Source organism: Arachis stenosperma, chromosome 3 (assembly GCF_014773155.1).
Source record: "Arachis stenosperma cultivar V10309 chromosome 3, arast.V10309.gnm1.PFL2, whole genome shotgun sequence".
NCBI classification, from domain to species: Eukaryota; Viridiplantae; Streptophyta; class Magnoliopsida; order Fabales; family Fabaceae; genus Arachis; species Arachis stenosperma.
In genome coordinates, this window is record NC_080379.1 from 112211233 (window position 1) to 112218955 (window position 7723).

General features: G+C 40.9%; 1 non-coding gene across 1 annotated transcript; it reads right to left on the bottom strand.

Moving 5' to 3' along the window:
• Positions 1–7280: 7280 nt before the first annotated feature.
• LOC130971341 (small nucleolar RNA R71) lies at positions 7281–7388 on the bottom strand. The gene has a single exon (XR_009082565.1). It is a non-coding gene; the product is annotated as a small nucleolar RNA R71 (small nucleolar RNA).
• Between the last annotated feature and the right edge of the window lie 335 nt (positions 7389–7723).

Sequence of the window (7723 nt, forward strand, 5' to 3'; positions counted from 1 at the left end):
TCTAATGCAACAGAATTGCAAGTTCCATGGACTTCCATTGGAAGATCCTCATCAGTTCTTAGCTGAATTCTTGCAAATCTGTGACACTGTCAAGACTAATGGGGTTGACCCTGAGGTCTACAGACTTATGCTATTCCCTTTTGCTGTAAGAGACAAAGCTAGGACATGGTTAGACTCACAACCTAAAGAAAGCCTGGACTCATGGGAAAAGCTAGTCAATGCCTTCTTGGCAAAGTTCTTTCCACCTCAAAAATTGAGTAAGCTTAGAGTGGAAGTCCAAACCTTCAGACAGAAGGATGGAGAATCCCTCTATGAAGCTTGGGAAAGATACAAACAATTGATCAGAAAATGTCTATCTGACATGCTTTCTGAATGGAGCATCATAGGTATTTTCTATGATGGTCTCTCTGAACTATCCAAGATGTCTTTGGATAGCTCTGCTGGAGGATCTCTTCATCTGAAGAAGACGCCTACAGAAGCTCAAGAACTAATTGAAATGGTTGCAAATAACCAATTCATGTACACTTCTGAAAGGAATCCTGTGAACAATGGGACAAGTCAGAAGAAAGGAGTTCTTGAGATTGATACTCAGAATGCCATTCTAGCTCAAAACAAGATATTGACTCAACAAGTCAATTTGATTTCTCAAAGTCTGTCTGGAATGCAAAATCCACCAAGCAGTACTAAGGATGCTTCATCTGAGGAAGAAGCTTATGATCCTGAGAACCCTTCAATGGAAGAGGTGAATTACCTAGGAGAACCCTATGGAAACACCTATAATTCTTCATGGAGAAATCATCCAAATTTCTCATGGAAGAATCAAGAGAGACCTCAACAAGGTTTCAACAACAATAATGGTGGAAGAAACAGGTTTAGCAATGGCAAGCCTTTTCCATCATCTTCTCAGCAACAGACAGAGAGTTCTAAGCAGAACACCTCTGACTTAGCAACCATGGTCTCTGATCTAATCAAAACCACTCAAAGTTTCATGACTGAAACAAGATCCTCCATTAGGAATTTGGAGGCACAAGTGGGACAGCTGAGCAAGAAAGTTACTGAACTCCCTCCTAGTACTCTCCCAAGCAATACAGAAGAAAATCCAAAAGGAGAGTGCAAGGCCATCAACATGGCCGAATTTGGAGAGGAGGGAGAGGAAGTGAACGCCACTGAGGAAGACCTCAATGGGCGTGCACTGACCTCCACTGAGTTCCCCAATGAGGAACCATGGGAATCTGAGGCTCAAAATGAGACCATAGAGATTCCATTGGACTTACTTCTGCCTTTCATGAGCTCTGATGAGTATTCTTCCTCTGAAGAGGAAGAGTATGTCACTGAAGAGCAAGTTGCTAAATACCTTGGAGCAATCATGAAGCTAAATGACAAGTTATTTGGTAATGAGACTTGGGAGGATGAACCCCCTTTGCTCACCAAAGAACTGGATGACTTGTCTAGGCAGAAATTACCTCAAAAAAGACAAGATCCTGGGAAGTTTTCAATACCTTGTACCATAGGCACCATGACCTTCAAGAAGGCTCTGTGTGACTTAGGGTCAAGTGTAAACCTCATGCCTCTCTCTGTAATGGAGAAGCTAGGGATCTTTGAGGTGCAAGCTGCAAGAATCTCACTAGAGATGGCAGACAATTCAAGAAAACAAGCTTATGGACTTGTAGAGGATGTTCTGGTAAAAGTTGAAGACCATTACATCCCTACTGATTTCATAGTCCTAGAGACTGGGAAGTGCATGGATGAATCTATCATCCTTGGCAGACCCTTCCTAGCCACAGCAAAGGCTGTGATTGATGTTGATGGAGGTGAACTGATCATTCAAGTGAATGAAGAATCCTTTGTGTTTAAGACTCAAGGATACCCCTCTGTCACCATGGAGAGGAAGCATGAAGAGCTTCTCTCAAATCAGAGTCAAGCAGAGCCACCACAGTCAAACTCTAAGTTTGGTGTTGGGAGGCCACAACCAAACTCTAAGTTTGGTGTTGAACCCCCACATTCAAACTCTAAGTTTGGTGTTGGGAGGTTCCAACATTGCTCTGAGTATCTGTGAGGCTCCATGAGAGCCCTCTGTCAAGCTACTGACATTAAAGAAGCGCTTGTTGGGAGGCAACCTAATGTTCTATTTTATCTATTTTCTTTTGTTATTTTATGTTTTTTTAGGTTGATGATCATAAGAAGTCACAAAATCAATTGAAAAAGCAAAAACAGAATGAAAAACAGGAAGAAAAATAGCACACCCTGGAGGAAGAACCTACTGGCGTTTAAACGCCAGTAAGGCTAGCAGGTGGGCGTTTAACGCCCAGTCTGGCACCATTCTGGGCGTTTAACGCCAGAAAGGGGCACTAGACTGGCGTTAAACGCCAGGAAAGGGCAAGAATCTGGCGTTAAACGCCAGAATTGGCTCAAAACGTGGTTTTTCGTGCCATTTGGTGCAGGGATGACTTTTCCTTGACACCTCAGGATCTGTGGACCCCACAGGATCCCCACCAACCCCACCACTCTCTCTTCTTCTTCACCCATTCACCAATCACCTCAAGACCTCTTCCCCAAAAACCCTTCACCTATCAAATCCCATCTTTCTCTTCACCACTCACATCCATCCTTCATAAAACCCCACCTACCTCACCCTTCAAATTCAAACCACTTTCCCTCCCAAACCCACCCATACATGACCGAACCATGAGCCCCTCCTCTCCTATAAAAACCCTTCTTCACCCCTTCATTTTCACACAACCTAAACACCACTTCTCCCCCTCTTTGGCCGAACACAAAGCCATTCCCTTCTTCCACATTTCTTCTTCTTCTACTCTCTTCTTTCTTCTTTTGCTCGAGGATGAGCAAACCTTTTAAGTTTGGTGTGGTAAAAGCATTGCTTTTTGTTTTTCCATAACCATTTATGGCATCCAAGGCCGGAGAAACCTCTAGAAAGAGGAAAGGGAAGGCAAAAGCTTCCACCTCCGAGTCATCGGAGATGGAGAGATTCATCTCAAGGGTGCATCAAGACCACTTCTATGGAGTTGTGGCCTTGAAGAAGGTGATCCCCGAGGTCCCTTTCTCACTCAAAAAGAGTGAATATCCGGAGATCCGACATGAGATTCGAAGAAGAGGTTGGGAAGTTCTCACCAACCCCATTCAACAAGTCGGAATCTTAATGGTTCAAGAGTTCTATGCCAATGCATGGATCACCAAGAACCATGATCAAAGTGTGAACTCGGATCCAAAGAATTGGCTTACTATGGTTCAGGGGAAATACTTGGATTTTAGTCCGGAAAATGTAAGGTTGGCATTCAACTTGCCCATGATGCAAGGAGATGAACATCCTTACACTAGAAGGGTCAACTTTGATCAAAGGTTGGACCAAGTCCTCACTGACATCTGTGAAGAGGGTGCCCAATGGAAGAGAGATTCAAGAGGGAAGCCGGTTCAATTAAGAAGGCATGACCTCAAGCCCGTGGCTAGAGGATGGTTGGAGTTTATCCAACGCTCAATCATTCCCACTAGCAACCGGTCCGAAGTTACTCTAGACCGGGCCATCATGATTCATAGCATCATGATTGGAGAAGAAGTGGAAGTTCATGAGGTTATAGCCCAAGAACTTTATAAGGTTGATGAGCGGATAATTTATACGCTTTTTGGCATTGTTTTTAGTGTGTTTTTAGTATGATCTAGTTAGTTTTTAGTATATTTTTATTAGTTTTTAGTAAAATTCACTTTTCTGGACTTTACTATGAGTTTGTGTGTTTTTCTGTGATGTCAGGTATTTTCTGGCTGAAATTGAGGGACCTGAGCAAAAATCTGATTCAGAGACTAAAAAGGACTGCAGATGCTGTTGGATTCTGACCTCCCTGCACTCGAAGTGGATTTTCTGGAGCTACAGAAGCCCAATTGGCGCGCTCTCAACGGCGTTGGAAAGTAGACATCCTGGGCTTTCCAGCAATATATGATAGTCCATACTTTGCCCAAGATTTGATGGCCCAAAACGGCGTTCAAAGTCACCTCAAGAAATCCCAGCGTTAAACGATGGAACTGGCACCTAAATGGGAGTTAAACGCCCAAACTGGCATAAAAGCTGGCGTTTAACTCCAAGGAGAGTCTCTACACGAAAATGCTTCATTTGCTCAGCCTAAGCACACACCAAGTGGGCCCGGAAGTGGATTTTTATGTCATTTACCCATCTTTGTACACCTTAGGCTACTAGTTTTCTATAAGTAGGACCTTTTACTATTGTATTTTCATCTTTTGATCATGCTTTGATGATAAAACCCTCTTTGGGGGAGGCTGGCCATTCGGCCATGCCTAGACCTTGTTCTTATATATTTTCAACGGTGGAGTTTCTACACACCATAGATTAAGGTGTGGAGCTCTGCTGTACCTCGAGTATTAATACAATTACTATTGTTCTTCTATTCAATTCCGCTTGTTCTTTGTCCAAGATATCACTTGTTCTTCAACTTAATGAATGTGATAATCCGTGACACTCATCATCATTCTCACTCATGAACAAAGTGACTGACAACCACTCTTGTTCTACAAGCATACGAGGCTCTAGTGAATATCTCTTGGATTCTTTAACCGGAATCTTCGTGGTATAGGCGAGAACTGATGGCGGCATTCAAGAGAATCCGGAAGGTCTAACCTTGTCTGTGGTATTCTGAGTAGGATTCAATGATTGAATGACTGTGACGTGCTTCAAACTCCTGAAGGCGGGGCGTTAGTGACAGACGCAAAAGAATCACTGGATTCTATTCCGGCCTGATTGAGAACCGACAGATGGATAGCCGTGCCGTGACAGGGTGCGTTGAACATTTCCAATGAGAGGATGGGAGGTAGCCACTGACAACGGTGAAACCCTTGCATAAGCTTGCCATGGAAGGGAGTAAGAAGGATTGGATGAAGACAGTAGGAAAGCAGAGAGACGGAAGGGAAGGCATCTTCATACGCTTATCTGAAGCTCTCACCAATGATATACATAAGTATCTCTATCTTTATCTTTATGCTTTATTCGTTTATCACTATACCCATTTGAGTCTGCCTGACTGAGATTTACAAGGTGACCATAGCTTGCTTCATACCAACAATCTCCGTGGGATCGACCCTTACTCACGTAAGGTATTACTTGGACGACCCAGTGCACTTGCTGGTTAGTTGTGCGAAGTTGTAGTGATCACAATTTCGCGCACCAAGTTTTTGGCGCCGTTGCCGGGGATTGTTTGTGTATGGACAACTGACGGTTCATCTTGTTGCTTAGATTAGGTATTTTTCTTCAGAATTCTTAAGAATGAATTCTAGTGTTTCAAGGTGATGTTCTTATCATCACCAAAGCTGATTGATTCTCATCAATTTAGCTCTTGAATGCAATGTCCTGCTGAAGCTTGGCCGGCCATGTCTAATTCCTTTAGACTAAAGCTTTAGACTAACATTGCATGATTCCTGGAATTCTCATTAAGAATTTTGATACCTTTATTTTCCTTTTCACCTAATTTTCGAAAAAACCAAAAAAAAAAAAAAAAATTTTACCAAATCATAAAATCCAAAAATAATTCTTGTTTGAGTCTAGTGTCTCATCTTAAGTTTAGAGTCAATTGCATGTTTTTGCTCCTATTGCATTCATGCATGTGTCCTCATTAATCTTCAAGTTGTTCTTGATGATTTCCTTGTTTTGATCTTTGAATTCTATTGACTTGAGTGTTTTGTTGTTTCTCATATATACAAACTGCTAAGTTTGGTGTCTTACATGCATTGTTATTTGATTTTAGCTGCGTTTTGATTATTCCTCATTATTAAAAAAAAATCCAAAAATATTTTTATTTGTGTCTTTTCAAGTCAATAATACAGAGAACTGAAGATTCAGAACATACAGCAGAGGAATTGCACAGAAAAAGCTGGGCGTTCAAAACGCCCAGTGAAGAAGGACAGACTGGCGTTTAAACGCCAGCCAGGGTACCTGGTTGGGCGTTTAACGCCCGAAAGGGTAGTAGTTTGGGCGTTAAACGCCAGAATGTGCACCATTCTGGGCGTTTAACGCCAGGATGGCACAAGGGGGAAGATTTTGTTTTTCAAATCAAATTTTTTTCAAATTTTCAAAGTTTTTCAAAATCAAATCTTTTTCAAATCAAATCTTTTCAATCAAATGTTTTCAAAATCAATTTCTTTCCTTTTTCAAAGATACTTACTAATAATTAATGATTTGATTGAACATTTCAAGTATGTTGCCTTTTCTGTTGAGGAAGGTTTAATGTTTGAATCATATCTTTTCTTGTTAGGCAAGTCATTAATTTTTAAAAATCAAATCTTTTTAAAATTGTTTTCAAATCATATCTTTTTAATCATATCTTTTTAAAACCATAACTTTTCAATCAAATCTTTTTAATCACATCTTTTTCAAAATAATTTTCAATCAAATCTTTTAATTTCTAATTTCAAATCTTTTTCAAAATCATTTGATTTCTTTCCCCTTTTATTTTCGAAAATCAATTAGTGTTTTTCAAAATTTTCAAAATCTTTTACTTAATTTTCGAAATTACTTCCCTTCTTCTTACATCCTTCCATTTATGGACTAACACTATCCCTTAATGCAAATTCGAACTCCATCTTCTTTGATAAGTTCGAATTTTCTACTTCTGCCTTCTAAATTTCTTTTCCTCTGACACCTCAAGGAATCTCTATACTGTGACATAGAGGATTCCATATTTTCTTGTTCTCTTCTCTTTCATAGAGCAGGAGCAGAGACAAAGGCATTCCTGTTGAAGCTGACCCTGAACCTGAATAACCTTGAAGCAAAAGCTAAGAAAGCTAAGGCACAAATCTCTATGACGGAGGTGGTTGTCAGGCACATGTTCATAGTTGAGGACCTAACAGAATCTTCAAGGAAGAAAAGCCATGGCAGCCGAAAACAACACAATGCCAACAATGCAAGGAAGGTGTTGGGACTTTACTGCACCTACTCCCGATTTCTATGGGAGAAGCATCTCTATCCCTGCCATTGGAGCAAACAACTTTGAGCTTAAGCCTCATTAGTTTCTCTAATGCAACAGAATTGCAAGTTCCAGGACTTCCATTGGAAGATCCTCATCAGTTCTTAGCTGAATTCTTGCAAATCTGTGACACTGTCAAGACTAATGGGTAGACCCTGAAGTCTATAGACTTATGCTGTTCCCTTTTGCTGTAAGAGCAGAGCTCGATATGGTTGGACTCACACCTAAAGATAGCCTGGACTCTTGGGAAAAGCTAGTCAATGCCTTCTTGGCAAAGTTCTTTCCACCTCAAAATTGAGTAAGCTTAGAGTGGAAGTCCAAACCTTCAGACAGAAGGATGGAGAATCCCTCTATGAAGCTTGGGAAAGATACAAACAATTAATCAGAAAATGTCCCTCAGACATGCTTTCTGAATGGAGCATCATAGGTATTTTCTATGATGGTTTCTCTGAACTATCCAAGATGTCTTTGGATAGCTCTGCTGGAGGATCTCTCCATCTGAAGAAGACGCCTACAGAGGCTCAGGAACTAATTGAAATGGTTGCAAATAACCAATTCATGTACACTTCTGAAAGGAACCCTGTGAACAATGGGACTAATCAGAAGAAAGGAGTTCTTGATATTGATACTCTGAATGCCATATTGGCTCAGAACAAGATATTGACTCAACAAGTCAATTTGATTTCTCAAAGTCTGTCTGGAATGCAAAATGCACCAAGCAGTACTAAGGATGCTTCATCTGA